Source organism: Rhipicephalus microplus, chromosome 5, assembly GCF_043290135.1.
Source record: "Rhipicephalus microplus isolate Deutch F79 chromosome 5, USDA_Rmic, whole genome shotgun sequence".
Taxonomy (NCBI): domain Eukaryota; kingdom Metazoa; phylum Arthropoda; class Arachnida; order Ixodida; family Ixodidae; genus Rhipicephalus; species Rhipicephalus microplus.
In genome coordinates, this window is record NC_134704.1 from 50,122,332 (window position 1) to 50,142,008 (window position 19,677).

At 46.7% G+C, this 19,677-nt stretch overlaps 1 protein-coding gene and 1 long non-coding RNA gene across 2 annotated transcripts in view; one reads left to right on the forward strand and one right to left on the reverse strand.

Moving 5' to 3' along the window:
• The window catches only part of LOC142817775 (uncharacterized), a 37,343-nt gene extending 34,210 nt beyond the window's left edge, over nt 1-3,133 (forward strand). The window contains exon 3 of the long non-coding RNA XR_012895349.1: nt 1,916-3,133. This is a non-coding gene — a long non-coding RNA (uncharacterized LOC142817775). The remainder of the gene's footprint in view (nt 1-1,915) is intronic.
• LOC119174581 (GRAM domain-containing protein 4) overlaps nt 1-19,677 on the reverse strand; it is a 121,604-nt gene that overhangs the window by 76,991 nt on the left and 24,936 nt on the right. The gene's annotated exons all lie outside the window — the stretch shown is intronic.

Sequence of the window (19,677 nt, forward strand, 5' to 3'; positions counted from 1 at the left end):
AAAAAACTCTTATTCGTCCCATTCACGAGTAGGGTAGTGTGGTTTGGAGCCTTCGTAAGAAATGTGATGTCAAGAAACTAGAATCCGTTCTAAAAGAGCTGTGCGTTTTGTATACAAGAGGTATGGCAGGGATTTTTCTCCTGCGATTTTCCTTCCCAAGTTAAGTCTCACAGCACTTACGAAGCGTCGCCGTGTTGAATGACTGAGATTTCTGCACAACTTAATCAATTCTTCTCGCTTTGGCACTCTAAATCATATCTTAAATATTCCAGATCTCTGTCTACGAGGAGTGACCGTGCCCTTAACATTGCAGCTTTTTTTTTTTCACCCACACTGACATGTTTTAATTAGGCTTTGTTCCTTCAACTGTAGAAGTCTAGAATTTGCTGCCCGGAAGTGTCCGTTCTCTACCACTTCAAGAATTTATGACAGCCTGTTTATGAATGTTGATTTGTTCTCGATGTTGTTTGTTCTTGTCTGTTCCCACTACTGCAATAGCCTCATTAAAGCTGTTGTATGTAAAAATAAATAAATAAATAAAAAGTAAATGAAAAGTAAGAAATATAATAAAAATAAAGATGCGAGAAGCACTAACGGCACATAGGGTGGTCGTTCGAGGTCATTCTCATTGCGTTTCGAGAAGGAGAACAGCTTTGAAGTTCAACAACGGGAACAAGGAGCTCGTACAATTCATGTTCTTCATTGATTGACCTATTAATTTTATTAGTAATGCTTAGTTGCCATTGTATATATTCTTCCCAGCCTTCGAAGCGCTACACTCTAAAAAAAAGAGCGAGTAAAAAGGGTGTCTTTTTGTCCCACAACAATAATCGTCATCTATATTGCGTTTCATCATTGCGCTATCGCCCCACGCCCGGTACATTCCGGTCACGATCTACATGCCCATTATCAGGGTTACATTGCATTCTCGATAGGAAAGTGGCCAGCGCCGAGTTTTTAAGAAAGGAAGCGCACGCAAGCCTGATGACGATTATTGTTGTGGGACAAAAAGACACCCTTTTCACTCGATATTTTTTTAGATTGTACTATGTACAGAGCATAAAATATGCGTGATAAATCAGCGTTCATGGATACCTTCACATTTTCACAATTTCACATTGCGAGAACTAACACTTTTGCATAGAGCGAACAGCGGGAAGGGGGAGGGGTAGAATATATTGTGAACGCTTTACAGTACCACAGGCACTCTACTATGGCAAAGCCTTCTGCTGCGTGTTTAGAAGTTGCTAACAATTCAGAGTACTAGGTACTCTATTGAGACAGGGAAGTTTTTTGCAAACTGGTAACCAACATTTCAGGTAAGTACAACTGTCTGGTGTAACAAAATCACTTCAGTGGCGTGAACAAACAAGAGAACATAGACAGTATGTAACACACAGCACTTCAATATCCTCACAGATCAAGAATCACTCAAGAAAACGAATAGAAAGAGAAACGCAAAATATACTAAGTTGGAACAGATTCACATAGTACGTGCGACGAGAAGCATTTTTTTTTTTTTTGCAAGGGTGCTTAGAAAAAAAAAAGGAGTAACAATTTAGAGTACTTGGGGCTCTACTATTGGAGAGCATAAAGCCGTACCATGGCGAATATTTTTAAATTAAACGTGAACCCACATCTACCCAGACACTTTTGCGACATTGAACACTGCTCAAGCGCTTTAGATAGCGGGCTTTCCCATACACAGCCACGGTGGTGCCACTCGTTTGAGGACAGAAACTTGAACTCCTTCGCATCTTTCGCCAAGTGATTTGACAAAACGTATCTGCCAAGCGTGATGCCTTTAGTACTAACGACGAGTCTTTATTTCTTAATGTGCGTGGGTACTTGCGTTAGTCTAGAAACATCACTTACAATTTGAGCAGAAGCCAGCTAACATGACTGTCGTTTCTAGGTACATGATGGCCAGGCGCCCCGTGGTGCTATGGGCGGAGCTGCAGGACACAGGACAAACAACTTTATTTGGTCCTGAGAGGCAAGGCGGCGGGCCAACTATGTAGGTCCCCACCCAGCCGTTGGCTAGTCCCATGTCGGAACAGAGAGGCCATGCCTCTCCGCTCGTTCACGGGCCCTCTGGACAGCCTGAAGCTGGACGTCTTGTCTGGGGTCTGTGATTGCCGTCGTCCAGTCTTCTTCTGTTTTAAAATCCTGTAACGCAGGGCACTGCCAGAGCATGTGACTCAAAGAGCAAAATACACCACAATCTGGGCAAAGTGGATCAATATCCGGATGCAGGAGTACTTGCACTTTCTTTCATATAACTACTGGCTGTAACCTAGAGTAGTAGTTATCGTAGGAAGGCTTGATAAACATTAACAAGCCATTCGTCTTAAGCAAGGTATTACGCTAACAGCGTGACGCATACCAGTTTTCGCGCTTTTCTTTCTTTGTTTTTTTTTCCCGTGCTTTGCCGGGCTGTATAACCCTGCAACTAATATATATCCTACCGGCGAACGACTTGGCAATCTCTTCCCGCCATAACTTTTATATCTTGCCATTCGCTGTTCTGTCGCACGACGTCGTCGAAAGCAAGGCACGTCTCCGAACCACCGTTGGGGCGAAGTCTTTATGACCGGCCACCAATATTCCAAATTAAGTCGGCGCTTTCGTTCGCGCACTATATCTTGTTATCTTGTTGCGTCATATACACGCGAATCGAGAAACGCGCAAACGCGCCAACGAACACTCCGTGACCATCTCGGTTATGGTATTCGTCACGTCTTCAGTCAGTGTGCATATATATATATATATATATATATATGCAAAAACCAGGATTCTAATACAAAGACGCCGTGCAAAAAGAGCCTTGACAAAACACTACATATATATGTACCAAACGCCACAATCTAAACCACGTATTGAAATTATGTACACTCATATTTTATCTCATTCAATTTTCTGACTACGTAGTTTAGATTGTGGCGTTTGGTACATACAAAGTGTTTTGTCACGGCGGCTCTGTTTGCGACACCTTTGTAATGGAATCCTGGTTCTGTGCGCATCGTGATGACACAGTGTGTCATGCCTGGAGTGATCTTCTGTAGGTCACTCTTGTCATGTCTATATACATATTGGTTTCGAGAATCAACAATAAACAGTTGGTAGTCTGGGCTATTTCCCGTCTCCCTTCTCATTTTCGTTCAGCTTGCGCAGCGAGAGTCGAGTTTTCAAGTATGAATCAACTTGTCTGCAAAGAAGTATTGCTCAAGGTCTCGCCACCGCCTCAGGAAAGGTGGGGGGCTCCGATAAAAGTGAGCTTCCCGGCCACCACCTCCCTGGCGAGGACACATAATACGGTTTAAACTCTCTCTCTTTCTCTCTCTCTCTATACATATTTAATGCATACAAATTTTAAAAAATTACCATAGTGTATATGAAGTGTCCTGCGTACTTCCGCGCTGCTCAGGATGTCGTAAAAGTTGCTCCTAGTTAATATGCTTCACATACATAATTGACCATGACGCTGACGTAAAACGATGCAATCGTAAGCGCTCTGGCGTCAATGTGCGGCAGCTGTGTTTGCGTCAAAGCGTTGCGCTAACGGTATCGCCTTGTAGATGTACATAAATTATCGAGGCCCACCGCCACTGAACTAACGTCTTTATTTATTTATTTTTTCGTTTTTGAGTGGTATATGCCCTTCTCCATTCGATAGTCTCAGACTCCGTCTTTGCCACACACACAAAAAAGGCATGAGATATCATGATTTATTTAAAAAGTAAAGGCCCGATATGGCACAATTACCCCTGGAAAGTTTTGAAGCTGCATCATTACACATTTTCTGAATTTTTTTTCTTAAACTTACTTAAATTTCGCGCCAAATCGCAGCTGGCCGAAAGTAATGGCATTACATTGCTGTTGATTTACGCACATATCTGTTGAAACCTCAGCGACCTGTGTTCAACTTCCAACGTTGAGGGTTGGCCCTCAGAACAACTTTTTCTTGCTTTTCTTTTCTTTTTCAATTGACTATATTATGCCGTATAAGTGAAGCAGATGTGCGATATTTTGGCCAGAAGTGATAGGAAACATAGAGTCCCTTCGAAGTAATTACTCACTGCCTAATATAAAAGACAGTTGTTATATGTCTCGCTCAAATTACGCAGAATTTGGCACCAATTCAAAAATAGACCGTAATGAGGCTGATATCACCACGTCATAGGTCTCAAATTCTTCCTTGCAGGTTTCAATTATAGGGCGCAATGTGGGAGGTGTATGTTCATCGAAATTTCTAGCTGCTTCGTACAGGGACACTCTTTTTTTCTTTATTACTTTATTTGGCAAATCATACAGTAATAATAAAGTGCATGAACAGTGTGAAAAGAGGTAACGAGCAGTATGGTCTACATAGTCACTATAATTACTTTATACGCGTTAGTGGCTCAAATTTTCCGAGCCACTCTGGTACAGGGTGCCTAATTTTACAACCTTCAACAGAGTTCGAGACCACTTGGCGGAAGTCTACATTCGCGAATAGGCATCGTGTTGATGTCGGCATGACGGAGTGCCACGTATATTTTTTTCCAAACACTTAGAGGCCGAGCAACATAACAGTATCATAAGGCGCTCCGTAATTTTCTTTTTACCATCACCTCTATACCATCTTCCTGCCATCACCTCAAGCAGTCCGCCTCGGTGGATCAGTGGCTGGAGTGCTTGGCTGCTATCCCGAAGGTTCGCGGGTTCGACCCGGCCGGGCGCTCGCATATAGACGGAGGTGAAATGGTCGAAGCCCGGGTACTGTGCAATGTCAGTGCACCTTAAAGAACACCGGATGGTTAAAATTCCCAGAACCCTCCACTACGGCGTCTGTCACAATCGTCTTGGATTTGAGACGTAAAACTGCAGAGTCCTTCAATGCCTTGTTATTACCTCAAGTATGCATCATCCATTGTGGCTGATACGAATCTTCGGTAACGCTATCTTCAGGTCGGTTATGCATTCACTTCAGTCGACTCGAAAACGAAAGCCGTCTTCTTTTCTTTTCTTTTTTTTTTGTCGCTAGATTGTATCGATACCCCGACAGCCGTTTTTTTTTTTCCTTACCTGTAGATTGTATCGATATCCCTCGTCCTTGCCCTTTCCCCAGCGCCTTGATACTTTCGGCACGTCACATGGTGCTGCGTTGCGTCAAATATCTACCCATCTTTCACCAAGCGACTCAGTCGTGTAGTGAGTCTATTATGTGACATCACGTGACGTCAAGACGGCGTTCCAGACGACGTCCTCATGACGTCATCTTTGAGCACGTCACCTTTTGCGTAGTCCGTGTTGACGCCGACGACGTCATGAGGATGTCGTGTAACGCCGTCTTGACGTCACATGATGTCACATGATGGACTCATTACACGACTGCGTCGCTCGGTGAAAGACGGGTAGATATTTGATGGCATTTGATGGGAGCTCGGAGGACTTTCGCTTCAATAGTTCAGTCTAAGCCACGCTGGCGGCGTAGGGGTTGCGACGCTCGGCAGCAGACCTGAAAGTCGCGGGTTCGATTCCCGTCGCGGCAGTCGCATTTCGACGGAGGCGAAATGCAAGAGGCCCGAGTACAGCGCGAGGGCTGTGCACGTTACCAGGTGATCAAAATTTCGGGACTATGACGTCGCTCGTAATCATATCGTCCCGCGATGGTGGCATAGTGGTGAAGGCACTCGGCTGCTGACCCGCAGGTCGCGGGATCGAATCTCACCAGCGGCGGCCGCATTTTCGATGGAGGCGAAAATGATTGAGGCCAGTGTGCATAAATTTACGTCCACGTTAAAGAGCACTCGATGGTCCAAATTTTCGGAGCTCTCCGCTTCGGCTTCTCTCATAATCATTAGGTGTTTTCGGGACGTCGCAACCTAGCAAACGAAAAAAAAAACAATAATCATAGTCATAGCATGGTTATGGCTCGTAAAAAACACAAATATTGTTAATAAGTCATTTCGAGGACCTGCATACTACCTCCACTAGCAGTTAACTATATATTAGAAGATAAGAGCGCACTCACCACGATGATCTAGCGGTTATCATTCTCGACCGCTGACTCGAAAGTCGCTGGATCGAATATCAGCCGCGGCGGTCGCATTTTCGATGGAATCCGGAATGCTTGAGGCCCACGTACTTAGATTTAAGGGCACGTTAGAAAACATCTGGTGGTCAAAATTTTCGGAAACTTCCACTATACCGCATCTCTCATAACTATACCTTGGTTTTGAGACGTAAATCCCAGCAGTCCTTGTTATACGGAAATAGGAGCACGGAAGCCAGACGTGCTCGTTATGGCCGTAACAGGACACGCAACGGAGCATAGAGTCCGAAGCATAGAGTTTTCCAAAAAACTAGAGGTCACTCTGGCGCTGCGATCGTTCAGTGACCATGGGAATGATGGATAGTACACACATTTGCCTAGTCTTCGTACTTGCGGGCGGCGAATCGTACTTGCGGCTTCGTTTATTGCTGATTACGGTTTTGTTTTGAAAGAAAGAACGAACCCTTTTGAACTTAGTGACTTGATTCGAAATGGTAAGCCTAAAAGAATAAGGTTGTTAAGTGCAAACGGTGAACGTTTGCTAATTTATGTTTTCGTGAAAAAACTGCTCGAAGCCACACGAACATACACGGAGCCAGAAGCAGGCGAGAAGTACGAAAATTAGGCAAATGTGTGTACTACCCATCCTTCCCATGCTCGCTGAAGCGCCGTGCGTTGCAGCTCCCATAGACACTAGCGCCAGAGTTCCCTCTAGTGTATATTAAGAAACTCTATGGTCCGGAGTACATCGCTCAGTATGTGTCTAATCTCGCGTAATCTTCGTTTGTGCTCGTTGCAGATAAGAACAGTCAACAGTTCCGCGCGTCAAAGTTGACAGCAAGTGTGACAGCGCTTGCTTTTTCGGTGGTTCACTTATAACTACACAATGTTATATCTTAGCATCTGTTTTATTTTTGTATTTTTGCTAAGCTCACATTGTAAAGCAAAAGCGGCAGTAATGTCTACAATGAAGAGTGGTATCCGCCACGCCCCCTTCACCAAGTGGTTCCGGCCTCGGAAAGGAGGAGCTGTTGTTATAAGCACGATAAGCAGAAAGCCTTCTCCTGAGATTGTGCCAGCCAGCAAATTCGCTTAACTCGACGCGCTATGGAAGTGCCCGTCTGTTAATTGAAAACTGCACTTTCTCTTTGATCCTGTAAAAATAAAATTAAAAAAAAAATTGGGGGTGAACCAATGAGACCCAAGTACATCGTGATGTCAGTGCTCGTTAAAGAACACCAGGTGGTCTATATTAACTAGGAAGCACTTTAGGGCAGCATGTAGACAGCCGTGGTGCCGACAGCGTTCGACACGACTATCGTGTGCTGTCGTCTGCGGTCGTCGTCGGCTGGCGTAGCGCTACGCGTTTAGCATACTGAGCGCTCTCGCGACGAGGACAAGTATTTCTCCTCTTGTTGTTCGAGGCCCTTGCTGATGATCATCAGCAAGAAAACCAGTGCGCTTGTTGCAACGCACGCAAAACCATGCATAAAGATAGAAAAGAAAGTGGGAGGGAGCGCGAAATGGAAACAGAGATAAAGCGGAATGTTAGGAAGAAAAATAGAAAGAGTGAGAAAAATAAATGAATAGTGTGAGAGAAAAAAAATGTAGATAAACAGAGTGAAAAAGACAGAAAATAACGGAAAAGCAGAAAAGAAAAAAAAAAGATTACACTATTTCCCACTAAAGTGAAACATGTGTAGGTGCGAAGCTGCGGGCGCTAAGCTCATACTGTCGGCGGTGTTGACGCTTGTGCTCCGCGCGCGGCGTTGCGCAGCAGAGAAAACTGGGGAGCTTCAAAGCACTCTGTGACGGACCAGTGTTTCCTACTGGAACATGCCAATGAGTGACAATGGACAATGAGAGATCGAAGACTCCGATTGGACGCGTAAACCCGTAGCCCCCTTTTAGTTAACGTGCACGCTGTGAATTCTTATTGTTCAACAACGCACAGGAGAAATCGCCAACCGGCACAACCTTCTGCAGGCGCAAGATCCAGTGCCTTTTCGCGACTACAACTTGGCGCTTGCCACCTAGCGGCCGCGCATGAATGAGGCGCTAACAGGGTCAACCTTCAAAGGAGACATGTACCACGTTGCGCGGGTTGAAACGCGACAACGTAGTTTCTTTCCTTTCGCCATGCCACATGCGCGATCCCGAAAAAGAAGAAAGCGATGTCCAAAGACCATTGTGGTGTGCCGCAATGCGTGACATTGTGGTGGAAAGATGATAGCGTATCCTTCTATCGCTTCCCGAAGCAAGCAGACGACGCGCGACGGAGAACGGTACAAACAAGAAACCTATAGCCGCATTGGAAAGGAGGTGACGGACGCCGTTCTAATCAGTTTGCTCGCGACGATTGTGTGCATTTTTATCAATATTCGGCCTTCTCTGAGAGCGGAGTATACTTCCGATTATATATAGGCAAGCGCTTTGATTGATTTGTGGGGTTTAACGTCCCAAAACCACCATTTGATTATGAGAGACGCCGTAGTGGAGGACTCCGGAAATTTTGACCACCTGGGGTTCTTTAACGTGCACCCAAATCTGAGTACACGGGCCTACAACATTTCCGCCTCCATCGGAAATGCAGCCACCACAGCCGGGATTTGATCCCGCGACCTGCGGGTCAGCAGCCGAGTACCTTAGCCACTAGACCACCGTGGCGGGGCATAGGCAAGCGCTTTAGGAAATTCGTTGCGTTGTGTCTGAATTTTTGACATATGCTTTGGCATACACGTAACTTGTGTACACAAAAAGATATACAATGTTGCTAATGTGTATGTACAGTGCAAGCTATATATATATGTATATATATATATATATATATATATATATATATAGAGAGAGAGAGAGAGAGAGAGAGAGAGAAAAAATAACATATTTGTGTAGACAGTGATGTACATATGTACAATGCAAAAGATTGTACAACAAGGACGGGACATTCATAAAGTTCGAGATGATGAAGCTTATATAAACAATAAAGGCTATGTGTACAAACAAAGGAGTCTTTCACAATGTAAGGTGGTGTTTTTGCATCCACCTATGAGGACAATTTGCACTCGTGCTCAAGTGCAATAAGTCACAAAAAAGAGCATGTTTCTGATAAAGAAAGGGAGTATTCACACTGTAGCTTTACAGTGGTACAAACTCCAGCCCGTGCACCCCCTCAGTATGGAAAGAAAGGCACGGACGCTCTGTTGTTTTAAATGCGAAGCATTTCTTAGCGAACTTCGGCGACATTGAGCGTATCTATCAATTTATCTGTCTATCTAGCCGCCTACGACTTTTAGCTTTCCTGGCCGTTTCGATAATGGTATCGATACCAAACTTGGTATGGCATATCATGACCGTATGATGAACATATATCACCAGTAATAACATGAAAATCATGACATGTATGTCATGAATGTCATGATTTACATTTTATGGTCCTCCAGCTCTTGGGGTGGTTTCGTTCACATGGCATGTTGCAAAACTCGAATGGTATGACATGACTGCATGACGAACACAAGCGACTGAGCCTAACATGAAAATCATGACATGCGTGTCATGTAACAACATGACTACATGCCATGCTCATGATGCGCTCGCGGCCGTTTCACTATATAGCGTCACATACATCAAATTCGGTATTACGGTACGTGAATGAATGACGACGGTACGTGACTGGTGCAAACGTGATAATCATGAGATGCGTGACATGTAATAACTTGACTACATGCCACGCTCATGATGCCGTTTCTCTAGCTTCACATTTGCCGAGTTTGGTATTACGTGATGTCAATGGATGACGAAGGTATGTGACTGGTGCAAACATGACAATCACGAGATGCGTGTCGTGTGAGAACATGACTACATGTCACAGTCAAGGCGCCAAGACATTTGGACGTGACGCGATGCACGTGCTCGCCGGCGTTCATTTCGTCGCGCCACGCCGGCGTTGTTACGCCAGGCGCCGGTCCTACTATATACTCGCTGGCACGCGCCGCGCTGCGTTGCTTTGACGCATGCGCGTTTCAGCGCGTCCGGCGTCCCTCCGTCACGAAAAGAGGACGACGCAGAGTTGTCTCGGTAACGCATCGTCACAAAATGCAGCATGTCGCATTTTCGCTAGCTCCACATATACTAAATCAACGCCTCCTGGAAAGACTATGCTTGGAACGTCGGTCTCTTTTCAATTGAGAGCCTCCTGTCAGCACTTAATCTCGGAGGCCATGCCTCCTGCCTTGTGTTGCGACCGACCGCCGCATGAGACCGCTCGCCTCCGTACCGCTCAGTCACGTGACATTACGTACCGTTTCGTCACGTGACATCACGGTATCTCGGAGGCAACTGTGAGAGCATTGCTTTGTACGCAGGGGGCGGCCGTCAGAAACGCTTGTCTTCGTACCGAATGAGGAGAGAAAAACCAGAGGGTAGAGCAGCGCATTCGCGGCTCACGTTCCAGGCATATTTTTTTTAGGTGGCGTTGACTAAATTTGGTATCACCTGACGTGAATAGATGATGAAGGTAAACAACACATTTAAACATAATATCCATGACACAGAAGTCATGTATGGCATCATTTACCTCCACCTCGTAACGTTGAGCTGATTTTAAATTGACATATCAACATTTCTCATGCGTGCTTCGCATATCATCGATTCTCACTGTACGTTGGATCTGCCAATATTTTAACAATAATGAATCACGTAGACCATCGTTGGAGGAAAGCCTCCTCTTCCAAATTAACTACATAGTGTGTTTGGAAAAAGTTGTTAACGATTTAGAGTACCTGGTACTCTACGACCGACCAAAGAAATAAGTAGAACGGTGAAAGTTTTACTTTTTTCTAACTAGTTCTGTGTGTTTAGAAAAAGTGGTTAACGATTTAGAGTACTTGGTACTCCACTATGGGAGAGCTTAAAGCCGTCCCGTGGACCACAAACATGCACAAATTTATCTGGTTGCTACATTCATTCTAATCAATGATAAAACTCTGACAGGCAAACTCTGACCTAAGATACCACGCAAACCATGCAGGGCAGATGCACAAGTATGGCTAGTCGTGTCGTGTAAAAATGCTTCTTCATTATTATTCTCGAATGCGGCATTCGAGCCACTTCACGAACTATTTCGATAGAAGATATTAACAGTTATGCAAATAATATAATTGTACGCAACCATTGGCAAACAGCCAATGACCATCACTCTTGCTTGCAATATTCTCAATGCTTGTTGTGTCGAATTCGGTTCGAACTTGACCTATCAGACAATCTACTGCATTTTCCTATGTTACATGTAGTTTTCATGACAATATGCTCGGGGTTTTACACGCCAAAATTGACATATGATTATGAGGTAGTTTACCCCTTGTTGCGCCTTTGTGTAGCGTGGTGCGGACTCGGGCCATCCGAGTCCCCGGAGAGGACGAGTAGAGAAGCCGGAGAAGGAGAAAAAAATGTTTATATACAGTATTTACATGGTAGCGTGGTACAACATGAAAAGAGAATCACCCACGAGCGCCTCTGCGCTAGCGTTTTTATACATCGTCCGCCTTCCCAAGATCCCTTGCAAAGATAATTTATGCGCAGGATACTCCAATGAGATCGTCGTCTTCCTCTCCGGCCCCGAAGAGGGAAAGCCAAACACCGCCTCCCTCTGAACCTAGGAAAGGGGGCAAGGCATGCCCAGTACGCTGTTTGGTGAGGGAGACCCCACGCGCCAGCGTGGCACCACAGTGAGATGACGTGGAATCCCATGCGCAAAGTCGCTCCCTGATGCAGCCAGGTTGACTCAAGCAAGGCAGAATACCCCGTACAGCTGCTGGGTCGACGCTGCTTCGGAGTGTTGCTCTCGGCGGCTGACAAAAGCTTGGCCAACGACTTTTGTGTCAAGAGGAGCCGGCGACGTGGTTTTTCCCGATTGTCCGCGTCCGTCGCCGTCCCGGTGCAGGGTTGACTCATCAACAGCTGCCAGGTGCCAGCAGGCCGCGAAGACCACGTGGAACTTGGGCGAGGCACAACAGCACCCCCGCCGCCAGATGATACATCGGGAGGTCGAGTTGTTCCATGCAGCTCGGCCGGGTCGATGTCGGCGACGTTCCGGCAAGGCTCTTGCTTTCTCGAAGGGCCTGGTCAAACTGGAATGCTCCAAGAGCTGGCCTCTGCGCCCCGCTTCGGTGAAAAGTGGGTGACAAGCTCCAAGAAACGACCTTTGTCAGCCACACACAATGCGCCAAGCACCGCGTGCACGCCACTCTCATCGCCAGGCCTCAGATTTTACAAAGCAAACATCTTATCTTAATAACTTAAGCTCAAGGAAACAATGTGCATACCAATCGGGACAAGTGTCCAGTAACTCTTTCATACGTAATTCCATTTGGAATCGAGATAACATTATAATCAAGCTAAACAAGCAAACTGTAGAGCTCGGGACAACGAGGGAGTCAGTAAAAAATTTCTCTATGCCCTCACTGTAACACATTGAAAAAAAAAAGTACACATTAACTAGGTAAAGGTAAACAAAAAAATCAAACAAACCTTCCGCGTCTTTTGACGAGTCAAAACGCTCGACTTAGGGCGTCTGCATTTGTATGAAGGCCACCTCTCTTGTAGCGCACCTCGAAATTGTGCTGCTGCAGTGCTATGCTCCATCTGAGCAAACGACCATTCTTAGGTGACATTTGGTGTAACCAGGTTAGTGGAGAGTGATCAGTTTCTATAATAAACTTAGAGCCAGCAACATAGCAGCCTAGTTTTTGTACGGCCCAAACAATGCAAGCACATTCTTTTTCCGAAGTGCTATAAGCCTCTTCCCTGCTGCTCAATTTGCGACTCAAATACAAAACCGGCCGCTCCTCTCCACTCTGGTCCGTCTGACATAGCACTGCTCCTAAACCGCGTTCGCTTGCATCACACTGAATAGTGAAAGGTTTTGCAAAATCCGGTGCCCTCAAGACGGGTTTCTCACTCAATGCGTGCTTCAGCTTCTGAAAAGCGTCTTCTTTTTTAGAGTCCCATTGAATGTTCACAGGTTCGGTCTTGCGTAAACTATCTGTCAAAGGGCTGGCAATCTCGGAGTAATTCGGGACGTAATGCTGATAGTAACCTGTGAGGCCGAGGAATGCTCTCATCTCGGTCTTAGTGCTGGGACGACGATAACCGACCACCGCGGCTACCTTGAGTTCGGACGGTCGACGACGCCCATTTCCTACAATGTGCCCTAAATAGCTTACTTCAGCACAGCCCAAATGACATTTCTCTCTCTTTACCGTAAGACCTGCATTTTTGATCCGTTCCAAAACCATCCGAAGGTGTTCAACATGGTCTTCCCATTTGTCCGAAAATATCGCCACATCGTCTAGGTAAGGCAGCGCAAATTTCTCGAGCCCGTGGAGAACCTTATCCATCAGGCGGCTGAAACAATACGGTGCGTTCTTGAGCCCAAAGCTCATCTTCAAAGGACGAAAAGTGCCCAGGGGTGAGATAAAAGCAGCGTATCGACTCGCGCGCTCTGTCAAAGGGACCTGCCAATACCCCCTAACAAGGTCTAGCGTAGAAATGTATTTCGCCTTAGACACTGTCTCTACCCTCTCTTCAATGTTAGGAATAGGGTAAGTCTGGTCGATTGTTACAGAGTTCAGGCGGCGATAGTCCACGCATGGCCTTGGATCACGGCCCGGAATCTCAACCAAAATCAAAGGCGAGGTGAAATCACTGTCTGCTTCGATGATAACACCTAGGTCGATCATGCGGCGAATTTCGGCCTCTAGTATCTCTCTCTGTCTAGGTGACACCCGATACGGCTTACAGCTGATCGGCTTGTTAACCGTCAGCTCAATGTCGTGCTTAATCACATCCGTTTTGCCTGGCTTCTCGGAGAAAACGGTAGCGAATTCCTGTACTAAAAGCTCTAAATCTTCCTCTTGAGCCTTACTTAGGGTGTTCCCTGTGTCTACCCTATCTGACAATGTGCTGCTGACCGTGCCATCGGAAAGACAAAGGATTTCCGCGCCCTCGTCCTCAGGAACATTGAGTGCAAGGTTTACTACTGCTTTTCGTCGCATGTAGGGTTTCATTAGGTTACTGTGATACACTTTGGGGCATTTCCGGCCCCACTTTACCTCGTAGTTGGTGTCTGAAAGCACTGACATCACTGTCGCTGGTCCCTCCCATTGTACGTCCAGCTTGTTTTTTCTTGAAGGGCACAACAGCATCACCTCATCGCCCACTCTAAAGACTCGCTTTCGAGCTGACTTATCGTAACGGGCCTTGGAAAGCGCCTGTGCTGCGCGCATGTTGCTCTCCACCACTTCGCGTGTAGTCCCCAGTCGCCCCAATAAATCCAGTACATAGGAAACCACATTAGAGTCCTCCCCATATCCAGTCCATGACTCTCGTATCAAGTGCAGCGGACCTCTCAAGTTCCTGCCGTAGACAAGTTCAGCCGGACTAAAACCCGTACTCTCGTGTGGGGCCGACCTCAGAGAAAACATCGCAGCTGGTATACACCCCTCCCAGTCACTTTTATGCTCAAAGCACAAAGCTCGCAAAACGCGTTTCATGACCGAGTGCATGCGTTCCACAGGGTTCGACTGTGGATGGTGAATAGAGCTATGCGCGATTTTTATCCCGCAGCGTTCTAGGAATGTAGTCGTAAGGCAGCTTGTGAACACACTTCCGTTGTCACACTGTATCTCCGAGGGAAAACCCACCCGAGAAAAAATAGACAACAATGCGTCCACCACGCATACTGAACTCAACTCTTTCAGTGCGATTGCCTCCGGGAACTTGGTGGCAACGCACAGCGCGGTCAGGACGTACCGATATCCTGATTTAGATGGAGGCAGAGGCCCCACGATGTCAATCACGAGCCGACGGAAGGGTTCTGTGATTATTGGCACTAGTTTCATTGGGGCCTTCCATTTGTCTGTTGATTTTCCTATCCGCTGACTAGTGTCGCATTCACGGACAAACATCTCTACATCCTTCCAGCACCCGGGCCAGTAGAACTCCTGAGCCAGCTTAGCTTTCGTTTTCTTTATACCTAAGTGGCCCGCCCAGGCGTTGCTGTGGGCCAGGTCGAGAATGTTCCGCCGGTATTTTAGTGGAACTACCACTTGGTTGTAGACCCGCCCTTTAGCGTTCTCATACCTGCGATGCAACACCTCGTTTTGGGTGTAGAACGAAACGTTCTTTCTAGAGTTACCTTCCTTATGTATGGCATCTAGCAGCATAGAGAGTGCGAGATCCGCCTTTTGATCGACCACTAGCGTTGCACGGTCGGTTCTGGCTAGCTGACACCAACTGGTGGACGCGGGTGTTAACACCGAGCCTGTCACCAAGTCCTCGTTTTCGGGCGTTAGAGATATTTCCTCGCTGTTGCCGACCATAGCCCCAGTTTCCGTCTCGACAACTCGCATGGCAGACTCATTTTCCGTCGCAACTACCTCAGGTTTTCCTACACTGCCCTCGGACGTCTGTTCCCCAGAGGGTGAGCTGCTCAGCTGTTGCGTCAGCTCGCGCGCCTTCGAACGGGTAAGGGCCATGCAAGCTATTTCGGTGGCAAATGATTCTCCACGTGTTTTTAACATTTCCTCAGACTTATTTGAAAATAGGTAAGGGAAGTGCTCCGGAAGGTTGGCTGAAATTGCTGCTTCCGTACACAATTGGCCGAAAGGGCCCTCGATTACAACCCTCGCTATCGGTAGGCAGACGCTTTGCTTTTCTGCCACTTGCCGAATCCAGGCACACTCTCCTATATAGTCTTCGGAAGATACGCAACTTGGATGCGCTACATCCATTGTGGCCGCCGAGTCCCTCAATACCCTACACATTCGGCCGTTCACTGAGAGTGTCCTCATGTAAGGCTTCAACAGCTTTAAGCTATCCTCTGACTCCTGAATTGTGGCAAATGCCATGTGCCTCTTACAGCTCCTGGCCATGTGGCCCTTTTCTCCGCAGCTGTAGCAAACAACTGGCTTCCGCGCTTCTAACGCATGCGCTATGTCACCCGGCGCCTTTGAACCTGATGAAGGTGCCGCCTTAGTCCCCTCACTGTCCTTTCCCTGCTGACTGTCTAATAACTTGGAATTCTCGGGTTTCCAGTTATTTCTTGCAAACCTCTTGCGTCCCTGGTTTCCCGACCAGCTTTCTACCTTTTCATTTTTTTCCGAAGTTCGTGGTGTACTGCGGAGACTACGGCGTGAGCAGTAATCTTCGGCGAGTTCTGCTGCCCTGTTCATGTCTACGTCTTTCATCCTATCCTGCACCCAAAGCCTTACCTCCTCGGGAATTCCCCGGTAAAACTGCTCAAGTACCATCAACTCAATGACCTTGTCATGGTTGCCATAGACTTGCGCGCTTTTGAGCCATTCTTCAAAGTTGGCTCTAATTTGGTAGGCATAGTCTGAATGAGATTCGTTGCCCCTCTTAGAGTGCCTGAACCGCAGGCGGAAAGCCTCTGTCGATAGGCGACATTTTCGTAGCAATGCAGCCTTTACCCTGTCATACACCTCGGAGTCCTCTTTATTCATTCTTGCGATAACATCGGACACTTCGCCTGGTAGTACGCATATCAGTTTTTGTGGCCAAGTCTCCCTACTAAACCCTGCATTTTCGCATGCTCGCTCAAAATGCACGAGGTATAATGCAATGTCGTCACCCGCCTTGAAGGTGTGGATTAGATCCTTTATCTTTGATTCTCCACCCCCTGAATTTCGATTTCCCACGGACATACGAAGCTCCAGTTCTTTCAGACGGATTTCATGTTCTTTATCCTCGCGATCCCTCCTTATTTCCTCCTCTCTCTGTTCACGGGCTAAGCGCTCACGCTCCTCTTTCTTTGCCAAAATGGTTTCTCTGGCCTCAATGGCCTCTTCTAAACTCACTTCCTCTTTTCCCAAGTGCTCCAAAATTTGTTGTTTTCTTTTAACCGAGCCGACCGAAATATTCAGCTCCTGACAAATTTCGAGGAGTTCTTGGACCTTAAACTTCTCCATCTTAGATATGCACACCGTTTCTCTTCTAAGGTAATTTTGCCCACGAGCCACCCAATTCTTGGTCTGCGAATCAAAATTTACCACAATCACCCTACCACGTTACCGACCATCTGCGCTAACGAGTCTGGCGAAAAGAAGAGCAAACACGCGGCACTCACCACTTCGATGCAGCCGACGCAGGCGAATCCCATAAGCTGCCAGCCACTGTTGCGCCTTTGTGTAGCGTGGTGCGGACTCGGGCCATCCGAGTCCCCGGAGAGGACGAGTAGAGAAGCCGGAGAAGGAGAAAAAAATGTTTATATACAGTATTTACATGGTAGCGTGGTACAACATGAAAAGAGAATCACCCACGAGCGCCTCTGCGCTAGCGTTTTTATACATCGTCCGCCTTCCCAAGATCCCTTGCAAAGATAATTTATGCGCAGGATACTCCAATGAGATCGTCGTCTTCCTCTCCGGCCCCGAAGAGGGAAAGCCAAACACCGCCTCCCTCTGAACCTAGGAAAGGGGGCAAGGCATGCCCAGTACGCTGTTTGGTGAGGGAGACCCCACGCGCCAGCGTGGCACCACAGTGAGATGACGTGGAATCCCATGCGCAAAGTCGCTCCCTGATGCAGCCAGGTTGACTCAAGCAAGGCAGAATACCCCGTACAGCTGCTGGGTCGACGCTGCTTCGGAGTGTTGCTCTCGGCGGCTGACAAAAGCTTGGCCAACGACTTTTGTGTCAAGAGGAGCCGGCGACGTGGTTTTTCCCGATTGTCCGCGTCCGTCGCCGTCCCGGTGCAGGGTTGACTCATCAACAGCTGCCAGGTGCCAGCAGGCCGCGAAGACCACGTGGAACTTGGGCGAGGCACAACACCCTCAAGGTTGCTTGACGCGCACCTAAATCTAAACCGACGAGCCTCAAGCTCTTCGCCTGCATAGAAACGTGGCCGCCGTGGCTGGTATTCGAACCCGTGACCGTCGGGTCACCAGCCGAGCACTGTAAGTAGCGGTAATTACTGGTACTCTTTATTATTACTATAAGTATCGTCATCACTAGTAGTGGTAGTAACTAGTAGTACATATTAGAGAGCTAAGGAGGGTGCGATTTATCAAGTGCTCGCTTCTACACAACATTACAAAGCCAACAGACATTTAAGCTAAGGAACGTATCATCATCATCATCATCATCATCATCATCATCATCAGCCTGACTGCGACCACTGCAGGACAAAGGCCTCTCCCATGTTGCGCCAGTTAACCTGGTCCTGTGCTTGCTGCTGCCAATTTATACCCGCCAACTTCTTAATCTCATCTGCCCACCCAACCTTCTGTCTCCCCCTAACCCGCTTCCCTTCTCTGGGAATCCAGTTAGTTACCCTTAACGACCAGCGGTTATCCTGTCTACGCGCTACATGCCCGGCCCATGTCCATTTCTTCTTCTTGATTTCAGCTATGATATCCTTAACCCCCGTTTGTTCCCTAATCCACTCTGCTCTCTTCTTGTCTCTTAAGGTTACACCTACCATTTTTCTTTCCATTGCTCGCTGCGTCGTCCTCAATTTAAGCTGAACACTCTTTGTAAGTCTCCAGGTTTCTGCTCCGTAGCTAAGTACCGGCAAGATACAGCTGTTATATACCTTTCTCTTGAGGTATAGTGGCAATCTACCTGTCATAATTTGAGAGTGCTTGCCAAATGTGCTCCACCCCATTCTCATTCATGCGTTTGATTCAGTAGAAATATCAGCCGTCATGCAGACACTGCGGAATCAGGGCGTCGATGAAGTATATATAAACATCCTGGAAGAAATCTACAGGGGATCAACTGCTACCATAGTGCTTCATAAGGAAAGCAACAGAATACCAATCAAGAAGGGTGCAAGGCAGGGGGACACAATCTCCCCAATGCTATTTACCGCGTGTTTACAGGAGGTTTCAGAAGCCTAGAATGGGAACAGTTAGGGATAAGAGTTAATGGAGAGTACCTTAGTAACCTGCGCTTCGCCGATGACATTGCATTGCTGAGTAACTCAGGGGACGAATTGCAACTCATGATTACGAAGTTAGACAACGAGAGCAAAAAGGTAGGTCTTAAAATGAATCTTCAGAAAACGAAAGTAATGTACAACAACCTCGGAAAAGAGCAGCGCTTCGAGATAGGTAATAGTGCACTTCAAGTTGTAAAAGACTATGTCTACTTAGGGCAGGTAATAACCGCGGAGCCGAACCACGAGATTGAAGTAACTAGAAGAATAAACGTATAATGGACATTAATTGTCTGTTTTAACTGTGATGAAGAAACTATGACATTTTGGGTCGAAAAAAATTGAAACTGGTTGAAAAATCAACTTGCCGGCGGCAGCGGGCGTACATATATAATTTTTAAATAACGCGTTCGATGCTCAACCAATTGAGCTACAGAGGTGATCACTTTCCCATCATCTTTATTGCGTATTTTTTTTGTTACCAGCAGCAGTAGTAGTAGTAGCAGCATGCTGCTGCAGTAGTAGAAACAGCAGAAGTAATAGTAGTAGCAGTAGAAGTAGAAGGAACAGTATACAGTCAGGCCCGTAAACATGAATTTTTTTCAGAGGGGAAGAAGGCACGTGTTAAAGGTTTTGTAAACACCTACTTTCTATAAATGTTCTCGGTAAAACACACTTCCATCCATAT